This window comes from Lissotriton vulgaris, chromosome 1_1 (assembly GCF_964263255.1).
Source record: "Lissotriton vulgaris chromosome 1_1, aLisVul1.2, whole genome shotgun sequence".
Taxonomy (NCBI): Eukaryota; Metazoa; Chordata; class Amphibia; order Caudata; family Salamandridae; genus Lissotriton; species Lissotriton vulgaris.
In genome coordinates, this window is record NC_141685.1 from 1,022,918,357 (window position 1) to 1,022,936,578 (window position 18,222).

An 18,222-nucleotide genomic window follows, 5' to 3' on the forward strand; every position below is an offset into this window, starting at 1 on the left:
CTGCTAGAGGACAGGCTGCGAGAGGACAGGCTGGGAGAGGACAGGCTGGGAGAGGGCAGGCTGGGAGAGGGCAGGCTGGGAGAGGGCAGGCTGGGAGAGGGCAGGCTGGGAGAGGGCAGCAAACAGCTGGCCTGGGAAAACAGCACAGGGATCCTTGAAACCAACGCCCGTACTTCATAACTGTAACCAGTCCCTATAAGACCAGGGAAGCAGTGCTTGGATCCCTGAAACCAGAGGCAATTCTCTGTGTCTGAAGCCTGTCCGGAAACTTGCTACGACTTCACCAGTGCAGCTTTCACCTACAAACGCCTACACCTACAAACGCGTAAAATGTGCTTTATGAGCGAAATTTTGTGTATAACTAACTATACAGCAAAGAATGCCCAGTACGGACTGTAATAATATTTAAACGCATTTACCAGAACTGATTTAAGAATGAAATAACAACGTACAATGCATTCTAAAACAGCTTCCAATAATTAATGTATCTGCCAGGTTACTCGCTATAAACAACGCCCTGAAAAGCAAAATACATGGAGAGGGTTAACGAGTGGGGCAGGAAGAAAGTGACAGATAACTTTCAGACGTGCTGTTCCCCAGAAGCAGCCACTGTTGTTGAGAAAAGCTGACACATACAACACGTATGGGAAAGGGCAGGCGTGATGACAGCAGCAACTGGGGAAGTTTTCTGTCTTGTTGCGTTTCACCCTTTCTGGGTTTCTCACTAATTCACGTTTTAAGGAATATCACGGATTGTAAAGGCGCAGAAAACAGAGTGACAGGATCCGTAATACATGTTTGTGTAGGTTACTCACTCGTGTTACGTGTCAATTGTTAACAGGGCGGGAGTGCTGCCCGAGTACACACCTTGAAGCGTGACTGTGGCCTAGCTCTCCGGATTTCCTTATCCCAAGATCCTTCTCCTCGCCCAGTTCCTGCGGATCCAAGGGTGAGGAACAGGACAGGCGGTCACAAGAACCCCTATACTGCCTGAAACAAGGGGGCACGGGAAGGAGGGAGAGCTTACCTGCGTTATCCAAGCTCCGGGCCGGGGGTCACATATGTTCCTCCTCCCGGGATCCTGCGTGCGGGGCAATCACAGCATCGCAATCCAGTAAATGAAAAGGGAAAGCTCAGCCGAGCCAACACCGGGGGCGCGGGAAGGCGCTGCGCGGGCGGACGGGGCAGTCAGCTCATCGGATCCAGTTCCTGCCCGCCTCCTGCCCCTCCTCCTTTCACTCCCCTCTCCGGTGCGTGGTGCGCTGGCTCCCAGCTCCGCAGGAAGGACAGCGGGTCGAGCAGCTGCTGTCAGAAGGGGGTGGGGAGGTGTTAATGACATGACCCTCGGATCTGTGCACCACCCCGCACTGCAGAGAGCGGGACAAACCCCGAGCCCTGAACCACAGCGTTACGACGCTCTCTGCAGACACCCAGTGGTCTGCAGAGGAGACGGGTGGGGGGGTGGGGGGGGCGGTAGGGGGGGCGAGAACACGGACAGCGGGACGGGGGGCGGGAACACGGGGGAGCGTGCACTTTGTATTAATTAGTAGAGGTGGCATCTCCGTTCCACTCGGCCACCGGTCTGTTCACGTGGGGTCGGCTCTAAACACCAACAGGATCACAGAAATGACGGCGGCTGCAATGAGGGGGTTTTCATATAATAAGATTGTATTAATTAAAACAATAATTAAACGTTGAGCCAATCACAAAATATAAATCTTATAACTGCAAATCAAATTAGAGGCCAGCTCTTAAAAGTGCAATTGTTGAACTTCAGATCGAAGAGTTGTCTGCCTACCACTGCCGAAGAAGTTACTGGAAAATTAGCTGGCAGGCTTTCAAAAACATTCTGTGCTCTCCAGATATGGTTTCAATTATTCTTGCGTAAAAAAGCAGAAGTCGTTGGCAGAGAGAGCTTCAGGATTTTCCAATGGACGTTTTGCGCAGCAAGAAACTTTTTTTTTCTTTGTATTTCCGAATAATTCTAATCACACCGTTCACGGAGCAGGATGTATTTCCGAATAATTCTAATCACACCGTTCACGGAGCAGGAAGGCAGGTGCCGGCAATGCCGGAACAGATTCAGGGGCGTTTCCGGCTTTTGGCTGACGTCGCGTGACGTAGCCAAAAGCCAAAAATTCTCGGGAACGCCCCCGAATCTGGTCTGGCATTGACGGACAGGCCCGTCTTCCAATGGCTAGCTGCCATTTATGGAGCTAGCCAATGAAAGACGGGGGCCGTTCCTGTCTCCCGTATTTATCTCAATAGGTTTTCGCCTGCACGAAAAAGATGCGCAGAGCGCATCTTTTCGCCAGGCAAAACCTAAAAAAAAAAGGATGCCAAAGAAGGCATTTCGCTGTTAGGCTATTCTAATGGTGCATTTTTCCTACTGAAAATACCAGCAATCTCTCATCTCCTGTTGCGATTTCTGATTTCTTTTTACTGATCAGGGCTAAAAAGACTCAATAATTTAAAAAAAGGCTAAGAAGGGAGCAGCAGGCAGGGGTAGTTGGGAGGGGGGACTAAATAGTACCTGAATCTCATCAGGAGCAGTGAAAGAGCACTCATTCTTTTGAATCAGTCTATACTTGATCCCTGCTCTGAAGCAAGTATTGGAAGTGACGTTTCAGCTGCACTGGCCAATTGAGATGGTCGCAAAGTAGAGTGACCCTGAAGCAGACAAATGGTAAAGAATGGCTAGGCTCAAAGCCCTTCTGGTAAACGATAGTGTCTCGCAGGCGAGGGGCTGCTGCATGCTCTCAGCTTGACCCTCAAAAAAATAAACAAGCATTTGCGATGCAATAGGTCTCGCACTAATTAAGTTTGAGCTATTTACATTGCTAGATATTGCAACACCAATTGCAACAAAAGTCTATAAATTGTAGGCCAAAAAAATGTGTATTGATTTTTGTAGCAATGGTGGCATGCTTTGCTTTAGATGAAAATGTTTAAAAGTAAAGTGCGCCATACTGCGATTGATGTATGCACTGATGGCTGGTGGTGTGTGTGCCTGTAGAAATTGTGCACGGATGGCTGGTGGTGTTTGTGCCCGGTGAAAGCGTGCACGGATGGCTGTTGGTGTCTGTGCCTGGTGAAAGTGTGCACTGACAGCCGGTGGTGTGTATGTCTGGTGAAAGCGTGCACTGACTGCTGGTGGTGTGTTTGTCTGGTGGTAAAACGTGCACTGATGGCTGATGGTGTGTGTGTCTGGAAGCCTGCACTGAAGGCTGGCGGTGTGTGTGCCTGGTGGAAAAGCGTACACTGACATGTTTAAAAGTAAAGTGCGCCATACTGCGATTGCTACAATAGTTAATTGTGGATGGGTTAACAATTGATGCGTGCACTGATGGCTGGTGGTGTGTGTGCCTGTAGAAATTGTGCACTGATGGCTGGTGGTGAGTGTGGCTGGTGGAAGTGTGCACTGCCGGTTGGTGGTTTGGTGCCTGGTGGAAGCGTGCACTAACGGCTGGTGGTGTGTGTGCCTGGTGAAATCATGCACTGACGGCTGGTGGTGTGTGCCTGGTGAAAGCGTGCACTGACGGCTGGTGTTGCGTGCCTGGTGAAAGCGTGCACTGACGGCTGTTGGTGGGTATGCCTGGTGAAAGCGTGCACTGACGGCTGGTGGTGTGTGTATGCCTGGTGAAAGCATGCACTGATTTCTGGTGGTGTGTGTGCCTGTTGCCAAAGTGTGCACTGACGGTTGGTGGTGTGTGTGTCTGAAAGCGTGCACTGAAGACTGGTGGTGTGTGCGCCTGGTTGAAGTGTGCACTGACGGTTGGTGGTGTCTTTGCCTGGTGAAAGTGTGCACTGACGGCCGGTGGTGTGTGCTTGTTGAAACCGTGCACCGACAGCTGGTGGTGTGTGTGCCTGGTGGGAAAGTGTGCACTGATGGCTGGTGGGGTGTGTGCCTGGTGGAAGTGTGCACTGCCGGCTGGTGGTGTCTCTGCCTGGTGAAAGTGTGCACTGACGGCTGGTGGTGTGTTTGTGTGCCTGTTGAAACCGTGCACTGACAGCCGGTGGTGTGTGTGCCTGGTGGGAAAGCGTGCACTGACGGCTGGTGGTGTGTGCTGGTGGAAGCTTGCACTGACGGCTGGTGGTGTCTGTGTCTGGTGAAAGTGTGCACTGACGGCCGGAGGTGTGTGGGTGCCTGTTGAAACTGTGAACTGACTGCTGATTGTGTGCGTGCCTGGTGGTAAAACGTGCACTGAAGGTTGGTGGTGTGTGTGCCCAACAGATGCTAATTGCCTTGTTGGTGCTAGTGTGGTGCAGTGAGGGGCAAAGATGCTCGAAGGGTGGTTAAATAGCATTCGTAGTGTCAGTAGAGGAAGGTTCTCAGGCTAATTCAGGCTGCAGCATTTACTTTACATTACACTACCATCAACTCCAAAGCCACAAGTACACAGCACACCAAGAGGCAGTGGCGATGACAACACACAGCACCACAACTGATCCCTAGAGTCATCAGCATTAGAGTCGAGTCCCATGACTAGTATCACACAACACTAACTTTAAGCTCTGTGGCACTAGCACCAAGAACTTGGACAGGCTGTACAATGAATCACCAATAAGCACTGGCACCTGTGGTACATGGCACTACAATAGAGCCCTCCGGCTAGTATCACACAAAGCTATGGACTCCGATCAGAAGCACAGACGAGATACCTGCACACGGAGGCTGGCAGCACTCACATCAAGCGCCGAAGCTAACAGCACCAGAATGCAGCTCTACCACGGAGTCCTGGAAAACTTGCAGCAATGTTAGTGATATGAAAATTAATGGAAGTTACCAATGCAAAGCGCACAGAAGACCTCACTTCTGCACTAAGAGGAGCTATTGTGTACCTGGGTGCAATATGACAGATTCATGTTAAAAAAAACGCTAAGAGGTTTCAGGAGAAGTCACTTCACAAAAGGGTGTGTTGAAAGGTGACAGTTCCCAGGCACATCGGGAAGTGTCAGTACCAGAGGAACGCCCTTTGTATGCCCTGGCACCCTAGTCGAAATCTGGGTGTACTTGGACACTTTTACCACCTGATCATATCAGGAGGTGCCAGGCAGAGTAAGCAACTGGAGCAGAGCTCAAATGTGCCATGGAACGTGAGCTTACGTCGGGGAGCATATATACGCCGAGAGGCTGTGGGCACTTTTAGCAGAGCCTGGTGAGCTGGCTCCGCGGGCACCTGAAACTGAGCTGGGATGTGCTTGTGCAGAAAAACTAGTGCAGTCCATGGAAGTGCTTGGGCAAAGCCTTGTTGTGCGTGGGTATCGTAAGGTGCTAGGCCTGTTAGTACAAAGTTCATTACACCCGGGGGAGCACGGCAACAGCAAGAAAATAACACACAGATTTCAGAGGCAAGAAATGTCACCAACCCAGGGGCTACGCCAAGTGCAGAAGGGCTCAGTGCGCCCTGCTTCTTAAAGTGTGCCTGTTGCAGGAAGGGGCGAAGCGGCAGGGCTGTACACTGCTCGTGTAAACAGAGCCATGGACTAGGTCCAAGCCTGGCAGAGGAATGTCGGCTAGGTCATACCCCACAGCAGCCGCCCCACCCAGGCTGGTGGTATAAAACCAGCAGATGCAATATTTAGCAAGCAGAAACCGGCAGAGAGGAAACAACAGTCTGCCACTGTGAGCAGAAGGCGGCAGGGAGTGGGAAATCAACACTGGAGGAGATAGAAGCACGTGGAGAAAGTACACACGAGAGGGAGGAGGAAGAAAAGTGGAAAAAGATGAAGGATCTAAGGATAGGGAGAAAGATGCAGATAAAGTCAGTGAGAAAGGAAACGATGGGGAGAAAGGAATGGACCTATAGCAAGAAATATGGAGGTAAAAGGCAGAGAGGAGGCTGAGAGCACGTGGCTAACTGAGAACATCAAAGCGGCCGATAGGGGAGAAAGGAGGGGTGAGTGCACGCCGAGGTGAAGGACTGGGCGAGAAGGGAGGGGGAAATGCCAGCAGCAGAGGAGCCTGCAGGCTGTTTAAGGCTCAAAATCAAAGCAAAAGCAGAGGCTGTCGGGATTTGATCTGTCCCCATAACCATTGATTGTCAAAATTGCAGTCTCTTCTGGGCGGTATTTTTTGTATGATGTAAGTGATAACCTTGAAAAAAATGAATCTGCATACAATCACAAACAAGTGGTGCAGTAGATACTGGCTATTGTGCGCAGTGGTGTACGGATCTCCGCAGCCTGCTGCTGCTCTTGAAGAGGAAACATAACAAGCGATGCACGCTCTATGCTGGGGGAGGGCCATTAAAAGGAGGGCAGGGCCATTAAAGGAAGGGGGGCGGAGAGGAGCCTGCAATAACTTGTGGCGGAGATCAAAGAAAGGGTGGGAGGGACATTTGCGAGCAAGCATATGAAGGGCGAGGGGGTGTGCAGCCTGGTGAGCTGAATGCGTGTGGCAGCATAGCCGCAGCGCGGCGCGCGCACGAAGTGTCTGGTGGCAAATGGAAGCTGTGCACCATGTGCGTGGTTGTGCTCACATGCACTGTACCCGATCCGCACTTTGGGTGCACTTTTATAAGCCCTTACTTTAATCTCGCCCAAGCATCCCTAATGGGAAGGCTTCAGCGAGACCTAAAAACTATTGAGGTACTGATCTAGAATATTTTATCCAAATTAACATGGGCTAACAAAATCCACAAGCACATCATCAAACCTAAAATGTGCACTCATTAATGCCACACCTGCTCAAGCACGACTGTGAAATATTGGAGCTCAAAACAACTCTAGAACTAGATCTATTTTCTTAACTGAAACCTGTCCCTCCCCAGCTTCCCCAATAAGATTTGATATGTTGGTGCATAAGAGCTACTCCATCCTCGGCAAGGACAGACTTAATATAATGGAGGTACTGAAGTCATCCAAAGAAACACCTGAAAACGTTCAACCTCGGACTCTCCAGCGCTGATCTTCTTCTAACAACTCTCATTCACACTACAGATAAACCACAGCAAATCCTGCAGCTTCCACATTATTTCTCAGCCAACTTCTTTCGTGGTACAATTGGAGGATTGAGTTCTTTTATGGAAATCCAGCACTCCTACAAACTTTAATGGGACTTTCATTTTCCCATGGAATATGATGAAAAATAAAATGCATTACAATAAATAAACTCCACCTGCTCCTTCCACAACTGGAAGGGCAACACTTGACCAAATATTTTTCTCAACATGTCACTAAAAGATATACTCAACTCAAACTGGTCTGACCATTTTGTAATTTCTTTTAAGGTCTCGCCTACGATGCGCTGCTTAGGAGGAGACCTATTGTAATCGAATAGCTTTTTAGGCCAAAAACGTGCACGCATTGTATTGCTTTCAATGGCAACACGTGCACGTTTGGCAATTCCCTTGCGGGAGCATATCTTTGGCGATATCGGTTTGTAATTAATTTCTAAACAGATGGTGCCCCTGCTCGCTCCTGCAAGGGAAGCAGGCGCAGGCCCCCTGCTCTCTCCCCTCCCCCTGCGGCCTCCTCCTCTCCTCGTTCTCGCCTCCTCCACCCCTCCCCCTTCCCCTCTAAACAAACGAGGAAGCAGGCGTGTGTCCTGGGAAGGGAACTGGCGGAGCTGTAGGAACAACGAGTAATGACAGAAATGTGAATAAATAGCAGTACTTGCTACACTTCGCATTTTGTGTCGGAGCTCCTCCCACGCACAGTCAAGGGAAGCACGCGCGCCCCATCGCTGTGAATCTGCGTAGCCCCAAGCAGACCGTTTCCCGGCAGTCTGCGGCCTTCCAGCTTTTCATATTATATTCATTATGTATATTACAGATGGAAAATGCGCATATGGTATTATTTAATTGGTGTAGCACCCAGTTAGGCAAAATTTTACTATGCAATATATAATATGGTTCCTTAGTAGAAGTAGGCTTAATTTTGATAAAAACATATCTTAAAAGCGTAACAGTATACAAAGCATTAACACCTTAAAAAAGATTCAATACAAATATTACATCAAAGATAAAAACGAATAGAGAGTAAAAAGAAAAAAAACAAGCATTTACAATGCTATAGGTCTCGGGTTAATTAAGTTTGAGCTATTGGCACTGCTAAATATTGCAACACCAACAGCAACAAAAGTCTATAAATTGCGACCAGGGGAAGCCCGCGTAAATGGAATAAAATCTGGGCACCTTGAAATACTTTCAGGGGAGATATATGCGAATTGCTGCCAGAGGACGACATGGATAGTTCAGATGACGAAGATGGAGAGCTCTAGCGATGCAATGCTTAGATGGACCTGAACAGTCAGTTGAGAAGTGTAATATATGACTAATGTCTTGAGAATTGTTCGACTGCCTAAGTTTTGCGGATTGAAAGTGACATTACTATATGATTATTCTCATAACTGCCACGGTTTTATTCAATACATTTTTTTTTTAAAAGTCTATAAATTGTAGGCCAAAAAAATGTGTCATTATTTTTGTAGCAATGGTGGCATGCTGCGCTTTAGATGAATATGTTTAAAAGTAAAGTGCGCCATACTGCGATTGCTACAATAGTTAATTGTGGATGCGTTATCAATTGATGTGTGCACTGATGGCTGGTGTTGTGTGTGCGCCTGGTGGAAGTGTGACTGTCGGCTGGTGGTGTGTGCGCCTGGTGAAAGCATGCACTGACGTCTAGTGGTGTGTGCCTGGTAAAACCGTGCAATGACGGCTGGTGGTGTTTGTGCCCGGTGAAACTGTACACTGACGACTGATGGTGTCTGTGCCTGGTGAAAGTGTGTCCTGACGGTGTGGTTGTATGTGTGGTTGTGTGTGTGGTTGTGTGTGTGGTTGTATGTGTGGTTGTGTGTGTGGTTGTATGTGTGGTTGTGTGTGTGGTTGTATGTGTGGTTGTGTGTGTGGTTGTATGTGTGGTTGTGTGTGTGGTTGTGTGTGTGTGGTTGTGTGTGTGGTTGTATGTGTGGTTGTGTGTGTGTGCGGTTGTATGTGTGGTTGCGTGTGTGGTTGCGTGGTTGCGTGTGTGGTTGCGTGTGTGTGTGTGTGGTTGCGTGTGTGTGTGTGTGGTTGCGTGTGTGTGGTTGCGTGTGTGTGTGTGTGGTTGGCTGTGTGTGTGTGTGGTTGGCTGTGTGTGTGTGTGGCTGTGCGTGTGTGGGGCTGTCTGCGTGTGTGTGTGGGGCTGTCTGCGTGCGTGTGTGGGGCTGTCTGCGTGTGTGGGGCTGTCTGCGTGTGTGGGGCTGTCTGCGTGTGTGGGGCTGTCTGCGTGTGTGGGGCTGTCTGCGTGTGTGGGGCTGTCTGCGTGTGTGGGGCTGTCTGCGTGTGTGGGGCTGTCTGCGTGTGTGTGTGTGGCTGTCTGCGTGTGTGTGTGTGTGGCTGTCTGCGTGTGTGTGTGTGGCTGTCTGCGTGTGTGTGTGTGGCTGCCTGCGTGTGTGTGTGTGGCTGCCTGCGTGTGTGTGTGTGGCTGCCTGCGTGTGTGTGTGTGGCTGCCTGCGTGTGTGTGTGTGGCTGCCTGCGTGTGTGTGTGCGGCTGTCTGCGTGTGTGTGTGCGGCTGTCTGCGTGTGTGTGCGGCTGTCTGCGTGTGTGTGCGGCTGTCTGCGTGTGTGTGCGGCTGTCTGCGTGTGTGTGCGGCTGTCTGCGTGTGTGTGCGGCTGTCTGCGTGTGTGCGGCTGTCTGCGTGTGTGGGGCTGTCTGCGCGTGTGTGGGGCTGTCTGCGCGTGTCTGTGGCTGTCTGTGTCTGTGTCTGTGGCTGTCTGTGTCTGTGTCTGTGGCTGTCTGTGTCTGTGTCTGTGTCTGTCTGTGTCTGTGGCTGTCTGTGTCTGTGGCTGTCTGTGTCTGTGTCTGTGGCTGTCTGTGTCTGTGGCTGTCTGTGTCTGTGGCTGTCTGTGTCTGTGGCTGTCTGTGTCTGTGGCTGTCTGTGTCTGTGGCTGTCTGTGTCTGTGGCTGTCTGTGTCTGTGGCTGTCTGTGTCTGTGGCTGTCTGTGTCTGTGGCTGTCTGTGTCTGTGGCTGTCTGTGTCTGTGGCTGTCTGTGTCTGTGGCTGTCTGTGTCTGTGGCTGTCTGTGTCTGTGGCTGTCTGTGTCTGTGGCTGTCTGTGTCTGTGGCTGTCTGTGTCTGTGGCTGTCTGTGTCTGTGGCTGTCTGTGTCTGTGGCTGTCTGTGTCTGTGGCTGTCTGTGTCTGTGGCTGTCTGTGTCTGTGGCTGTCTGTGTCTGTCTGTGTCTGTGTCTGTCTGTGTCTGTGGCTGTCTGTGTCTGTGGCTGTCTGTGTCTGTGGCTGTCTGTGGCTGTCTGTGGCTGTCTGTGTCTGTGGCTGTCTGTGTGTGGCTGTCTGTGTGTGGCTGTCTGTCTGTGGCTGTCTGTCTGTGGCTGTCTGTCTGTGGCTGTGTCTGTCTGTGTGTGGCTGTGTCTGTCTGTGTGTGGCTGTGTCTGTCTGTGTGTGGCTGTGTCTGTCTGTGTGTGGCTGTGTCTGTCTGTGTGTGGCTGTGTCTGTCTGTGTGTGGCTGTGTCTGTCTGTGTGTGGCTGTGTCTGTCTGTGTGTGGCTGTGTCTGTCTGTGTGTGGCTGTGTCTGTCTGTGTGTGGCTGTGTCTGTCTGTGTGTGGCTGTGTCTGTCTGTGTGTGGCTGTGTGTGTCTGTGTGTGGCTGTGTCTGTGTGTGGCTGTGGCTGTGTCTGTGTGTGGCTGTGTCTGTGTGTGGCTGTGTCTGTGTGTGGCTGTGTCTGTGTGTGGCTGTGTCTGTGTGTGGCTGTGTCTGTGTGTGGCTGTGTCTGTGTGTGGCTGTGTCTGTGTGTGGCTGTGTCTGTGTGTGGCTGTGTCTGTGTGTGGCTGTGTCTGTGTGTGGCTGTGTCTGTGTGTGGCTGTGTCTGTGTGTGGCTGTGTCTGTGTGTGGCTGTGTCTGTGTGTGGCTGTGTCTGTGTGTGGCTGTCTGTGTGTAACCCAGAATACAGCCAATCAAAGTCTCCCAACTTACATAAAACCAATGTTAGAAACTGGCCTAGATCCTAAGGGGCCGAGCCAGAGCACCAGATGAAACCCACAAGCAGGCCAACCAGCAACACCGGAAAACTCCCAGTAAGTAAACCAAGTCATTCAAATCCTAGACAAGAGTGTCATGCAACCCGCTCTTGTTAAAATAAGCCACAAGAACCAAAGATATATCCTAATTCTTCCCTCAAGCTAGCGGCAAACCCAGAATGCAATTTACTGTAAGTCTCGACAGAGCACAACTGCCTCCCGTGGACCGGCCCCTAGAGACCGGTCGCATTTACGGAGGCCTACAAATACAAAACCGGTGTTGGCTCCTCCAAGGAGCCAGAATCAAGCCAACCGCCGCTGAGGCTCCATGTTTCCAACAGAGCCAATGCAAACTCGCTTCTGCCGGGGCCGGTGCCCCCAAAAGCCAAAGCCTATGCCGAGCGTTCTCCCTCACCACTCAGAGGAGGGCCGTTTTACCACGCCCCAGGCGTGCCGAAAAAGCGCTACAACAGCAGCACTCGGCAACTAGTACAGCGCCAACTATTTAACAGAAATTACATGTATTGGGGGGACGTTAACACCCCAAACAATCCACCCACCCTCCGCTCCCACCCCCCGAAGCTATGCCCTTGGCTGAACTAAGTAATGCCAACATCTATGCTCCAGGTGGGGTTGTGTACATAACACGTTGTACCTTATCGTGTAGAACATTAACCGCCCGATTGCATTGTAACTCCCTGCGTTTCGACGGCGGATTCTGATTTCTGCAACCCCGGAGTCACCGCCGCTCTCTAAGGTCGTGGTGGTGCCCTTGAAGGACCTCTGAACGTCTTCCCATATGCGCTTCTATTGTTATCCAGGCGACACAAGGAACTTTCCAGGCAGCAGAAATGAAAATAATACAAGGCAAAACGAAACCTAGGAGCCGCGCGCATGAGCTTCTACCGTAGACAGCTCACGTCGCGCGGCTCTTAGGTTTCGGTTTCTAAGGCGCATGGCAGAGTCGGATTCCGACGCGCGTGACCCAATCCCAAGGCGCGCGTCAGAATCAGACTCTGCCATGCTTCTTAATGGTGCGCGCGGCGACCTCTTGTCTCTCCTCGTTAGGTCTCGGCTAGAAGCTGAAACGATTACTATACTTTACCTAATAAAAAGGTAAAGAAAAAATAAAATAAGCAAAACAAGCTGTTAGCAAAAAACTGTGAAGCAAACGAAGGAACAGTAACAATCTCTAAAGAACCAGAACTCAAAAAGAGGGGCAGCAAAAGGGAAAAGATGAAAATTCAAAAGTAGTTTATGCTTTATGTTAAAATGTGACTATGGTGACAGATAACCTGGGACTATGTCAGAATTCTAACTTTTCTGCCGTACCAATCTATGACACAGTTCAAGGGGCTAATGATATAGATTTTGCCACCAGGTCACATTTTAATTACACGATTATGGTTAAGTGCACCTGTTGTGGGGATCAATGTGTTTTCATTTGACCACATTCTAATTCCAGCGAGAAAGCACAGTAGGTTAATGCCACCAATAAACAGATTGTGAATAATTTGTTACAAGTTACAACCAGCACCTTTAAAAAGTGTTTTAATGTACCTCCTGCAACAATATGTGTGTAACCTGTACTTTTCATTTTCCAGCTTTAGCAAAATAGATCCCTCCCAGAATTGCAGTAGTATTATCGCTACACCTACCAAGCCCTGGGTTAAACACAAACCTATATTTACTCTCAAAATACAACACTGTTGCACCCAAAAACACCTCAAGCAGTAAAAGGGAAACATTTTTTTTGTTTTGTTCACATAAAACAATAATGTATTTGTTGTAGGATTCTCACGAAGGAACCAGAAAGGGACGAGTAGATTTCATTAAAGGACAATTAAATTTCAGTAGTAATTTGCCGACAAGTAGATTTTGAGTAAAAAATTCACATTCCTACATTGAAATCCTGGTTTACACATAGGTTTTGCAAACCTGCCTCAGGCTTCTCAACTGCTTGTGAAATGTTCTAAGGTTCGAAGTGAAATTAAGAGAGTCCAGTAAAAGTACTTCAAAAGAAAGAAGGAAGATGCTTCTGCCAATCCGGTTTCCTGAAGTACATGATTGTCAAGACCAAAAAGGTTCAAGGAAGGGAGAACATTGGTGGAAGTGTACTGGTGCAGCTGCCTGCTAAGCAAGACGGGACACTGCCACATAAGACCATAAAAGATACTCGGGCTCAAACAGGAGGCCAAGAAAGCTTGTTCCACAGAGAACTTGTGTGAATGAATGACCACCAATCTAGCAGCTGAGTATTCAATAATCTGAAGTGGGCCACCAGAGTTTTGGCAAGTCTCAAATACAGGGGAAACAATAGTGGCCAGGGCCCCAAGAATGTTAACCTTGCTGGGTGCATTAGGGCATGCTTTATGAATTGTCTGAGGTGAAAAGAAAAGGAGATAGAAGCAGCCTGCGCCATCAACTCCAGCTCACTGCTGAGCTTGAAGCACAGGCTCTTCAACGTCTTCAGTGGTGTAGGGCATGGCCACGGACGATCATCGGTAGGAAGGAGTCTATTGTTCTGCTCTCCCTTATTTGCAATAGTGCCAATCTTAGCACCGTTCAGTTTGAACCTATAACTTCCCAATTACTCGCAATCATTGCCCATGAAATGCTGCAGACACTTGCCTTCCACCTCATAACCTGAAGAGTATTGGTTTGTAAAAGAAGAGACCATCTGAACAGGTGACTTTAGCCCGAGGCCCAACATGGATATTTCAAATATAAGGCAAAGATTTGTCTCTGAAGGCTCTATGCAGGCAAAGTAGTATATGGCAGAGGTGAAAGATTATATTTAAATAAACGGACTTGGAGGAGGAAATCTATTCAGAATGTATTACCTCTAACGTATACGTCTTGTAGTCTGGAGCAAAGTATCTTATAGGGCTGTATGCGACTTAACAGAACAAGTAGAGGCATAGTAATGCAATAAAAGGCAGACACTCAGACACAATAGCAAAGAACGCGCGAGACCAAGGGCCTGCCTATTCTGAACAAGCACCTACCTCTCAGTGCCCTCACTGCGTTGCGAATCTCCTTCATGCCGGCCAGGAAGAGAGCAGTGATCGGCGCGCGGCGGGGACGCTGGCGCCGTGAGCGTGCGCGCGACTGAATCCGCGCGTGACCAGCTCTTGTCGCACCTCTCCTATTGAGAATGCTGGGCGCGTGCCCAGCTCTTGTCTCCTTTTGTCAGCATTGGAGACTGAAACGATTACAATAGTTCTGTGCCGAGAACGCGCTTCGCGCGTCTCTAGGCAGAGACCTAAAAACTACACGGACATGAGAATAAAATCACAAATTAAATATTTTCGCTAAGCCTTTTGAATCTGATGGACCAAGCCCATCTTAAAAATTTAGACAATCCACATACATACAATGGCAGCGTGTCGGACCTCAGGATTCGCAGCGCTACGGTATGATGTCTTGTGCCCAATACTCTGCATAATGGTTTGTTGGTTCCTTATACAAAACAACGGTACAATCCTAGTATAAAATAATAATGCGTACGATCATATACATTGCTTAACAGTGGAATATGCTAAAAAAGTGTATTCATTTTCGGTCACCGCTCCTCATTTAAAGAGACTGCGCGTGCGTTCTTAATTTCGCAGCCTGGGTTTAAACCTGCAAAAATCCAGGCAGCATCAGCAATGGATTAAGGTACCACATCTAATAGTATTGGTAGGCAAAAATGTACATTGTGAGCGCCCCCAAAAGCCTCACCCGTCCATACACAGATCACTCCATGAATACAGGTGTGTGTCGTGGTGCTGCAGCCGGTGTTGATTGCAGCTTCTGGTGTTGATTGCAGCTTCTGGTGCCAGTGCAACTGGCCTGCCTTTGTGTCAAAGTTTTGATCCCGGCCACGCATCTGCAGCTTGGTAGGGGCCTTCACCTCCGCAGGGCTGAAAGCCTGAAGCTGGGCAAGGCCTAATGAGCATTAACACCACAAAGGCTGCGGGCAGCCAAGCGAGAGGATGAACTTTAATTTACTGTATTAAGCCTCATGAAACCAGGCCCGAACTACCCAACTTCTCTATCATATACCCCTCAACCGGAGGGGAGCCCTTAGTTTTAGCCGGGCGGGAAGGGGGCTCATTGAGGATTACTCAACTACAAATCTTGTTGCACATAAAAGGACGAAAGAGACAGGTAAGCGAGCTCTCCAGCAAGGGTTCACAGCTTCACACTCTACACACAAAGCACTAAAAACTGGCAAATATGCCGGGTATGTCCTTTCAAAACTTTGTCAACCCTCAACTTTTATTCTTTTTGGAGATACTCTTTGAAGGGGGACTTGTTTACCCAAGCAGATTAATGTGCGTGGCAGAAGAGTAATTCCAAGGTGTTCATGTGAAACTGCTCCACAAAGGTGCGCGCAGTGGGGGAGGGGCGGACTCACTAGAGCGCTCTAACCTATCCGCAGGCTTTTCTTGTTTTTATTTTTCCTGTCTCCCGTACCCCTCAGATTCCCGGCTTCAAAATCATTACTAAACATAACAAAACACCCCAAACAGTCATCAAATTAAGGAATGTTACTAACATGTTATTATCTTGCTGGTCACCTCTCGCAAAACTCCCCTAGATCCGAGGGTCAGCGCAATAGGTCAGAGAAAAGACACTGATCTTCTCAAAGAAATCAGTCTCCCAGCTGATAGTACTGTTCATCAACTAACGAGGAAAGTCAGTATTTGCAATCGTAGAAATGTGTACAGCAAAAGAAACAAGCATTGGCATAGCCAATAGGTCTTGCTTTTGGGACCTTATAAGTATTTAGTTATGCAGCACAATATCCGTGGTGCAATAACATCAACTGTTGCATGACTAAAAATGTATGAGGTCCCAAAGGCAAGCCTTATTGGCTATGCCAATGCATATTTGTTTAAGTATTCGCGAGTGCATATATTTTCCAGCGGACTCCTTTAAGTACTGGCCTCCCACTCCTTCACGTTCCTCTATCGCGCCCAAATGCTTCCTCATCACCAGCTCCATGTTGCTCTCTCATCAATTTGCTTTTCCCTCCATTTATGCTCGTCGTGTTGATGCCGTTACTCACTAGGCACTCTGTGTTGCTTCTGCCCAGTTTCTTTCCCCACCCACTTAAAAAAATTATTGATCTGTAAATGAAAGTAAAAAACAGCTGCGTTATTTTGTATGCGTGCGCATGCGTGGTGTGTACACCAACAAAATTATGTGGTCGGCTCCGTCAAAGGCTTTTTTCCCCCCATTCTTTAGCCATGCTGCATTGGGAATGCTGTGCAGCTTTGCTAAAAATCCCCTGACAAAGCCAATAGGTCCCAATGGTCAGATTAATTGGGTTGACAATGCTTGTTTACTCTTGGTTTCTCATTCACTGGTTTCCTTGTACATGGAGATGGGGTGATTGTCAAATAGAGACAAAGTTTTCAATTTGCGGAAGCTGCCCCCCAATCAGTGCCGAAGGCTAGACAAGCTTGTAGAGTAAGCACTCACACACATTATAACAATGTTTAAAATTGGGTAACTGTGGAATGAGTTGATCACCGAACATCAGAATCTCGTAAACAGCATCTCTGCAAAGTAGCCATATCTGTAACTGTATTGACACAATAACATTTAACATCTAAACTAGGTTTAGAAAGAACTGAAATTAACATATTCTAGAGAACTTTAAAAAGTAGAAATCGAAAGGTGCTCAGACATACATGTGGATAATCCCAATGAACCCAAAGCGTCTTCTTCTTCACACTGCAGTTAACACATTTGCACTGTAAAATAGCTAGTTCTATTGGTACCAGGGAGTGGAGCTGGAAGAACGAGGGAGAGGGGAGGGGTGGGGGTTCTCTCAAGCCTGGACATGGGGCATACATGTAGTGAATGGAGAAAAATAGCTTGGTAATAATGCAAAGCCTTAAAAAAAAAAACCACGGGCTTTAGATGAATCCAATATATGGTACAAAAGTACCCCTTGACATGCGGTATAACGAAGGAGGCCGTAGGCAAAATTCTTTTACAAGGTCATGGAACTCAGAGGTGACCTCGTGTACTCCGGTAACGATAGTAGCGGCTGTTCAGCACTACACCACCCTCGCCAGGAACATGGGAGGCATGGAGTGGGAGCAGAAAAGAATGGAATGGACTTGGAAGTGTTTAAAAAAATGTTTTTTTTAAAAAGATGATCAAAAGCAGGACACAGTGGTGTAAAAGGAGTGGAGTTGAATGCTGAGGAGCTAAAATGAACAGTATAAAAGTCTGCTATTAAAGATACTGAGACATGTCAGCCATTCATAATGGGGTGTATCATGTATATTAAAACTTATGTGGCCGTAAACGTGTTTCCTATGCTGCACTCACTGTATTCTTTATCATGTGAAACTCTTCTTTCAGTTTCAGGTCCAGTTTATAGAGAAAACATAATCCTTGTGGGTTTTCAAAGCTATCTTTCATCAGTGAGGGCGATGAGGAAAGCAGGGCACTTCCTCCATCGCAGAGCCTCATGTGATCATGTAGATCTCACGGTCTGTTGTTTGCTGCAGTTTCATCATAATCAACCCCTTTGCGGAGATTAGTTTGCATAGGTTTAATAGCTAGATCGTATTATATACAGGATCCATCTGCAATTTCCACTATAAAGCACTTCTCCTTGCCAGCAGTGCCAAATCTGTTAATGAAACGTCACTTTCCACCTTGCCCATGTTGCTGAAGTGTACCCGCCCCCACCCTGCTTGCTCTGTGCAATCTCCATGTGAGATGCATAAGACTACCAGAACAAGTATACAGCTTGGACTGGAAGTGCAGGCAGGTGCTTCCGCTGATGTGAGTGAAAGCTTTGTCCACTAAAGCAGGAAACCAGGTTTGGCCCAGAGGTTACTGCCAGAAGGATACCACTGCGAGGGATTCTGCCTGAAGGCGTTCAGTGCCACACCAAAATACCCATTTGCAAATGCGCTGGAGGTCCGTCACCCCCAATCACAAGGGCTGCCAAGCATGTCTGCTTCACCTATCACCTTATGAATGTAGAACTGAGCGAGGCTGGTGCAAAACAGCAGCAGGAGCCATTGCAGTGAGGCAGTAGTCTGGACCACCTCCGCTACACAGTCTGAAATGCTGCAATACCCATATGGTAAATGCAGTGCTTAGCCTGCACTCAGGACAAGAGACAAAACGTGCTGGCAGCAAGTCAGCAGTGCACAACAAGACATTTTGCCAAAGGATTAACTAGCATTGGCCGCGACCAGGAGTTGTGTGCGCGCGCGAGAGACAGAAAATTAAATATAAAAAA

At 48.4% G+C, this 18,222-nt stretch overlaps 1 protein-coding gene across 1 annotated transcript in view; it reads right to left on the reverse strand.

The window, feature by feature from the left end:
- QTRT1 (queuine tRNA-ribosyltransferase catalytic subunit 1) overlaps positions 1–18,222 on the reverse strand; it is a 325,564-nt gene that overhangs the window by 267,847 nt on the left and 39,495 nt on the right. The gene's annotated exons all lie outside the window — the stretch shown is intronic.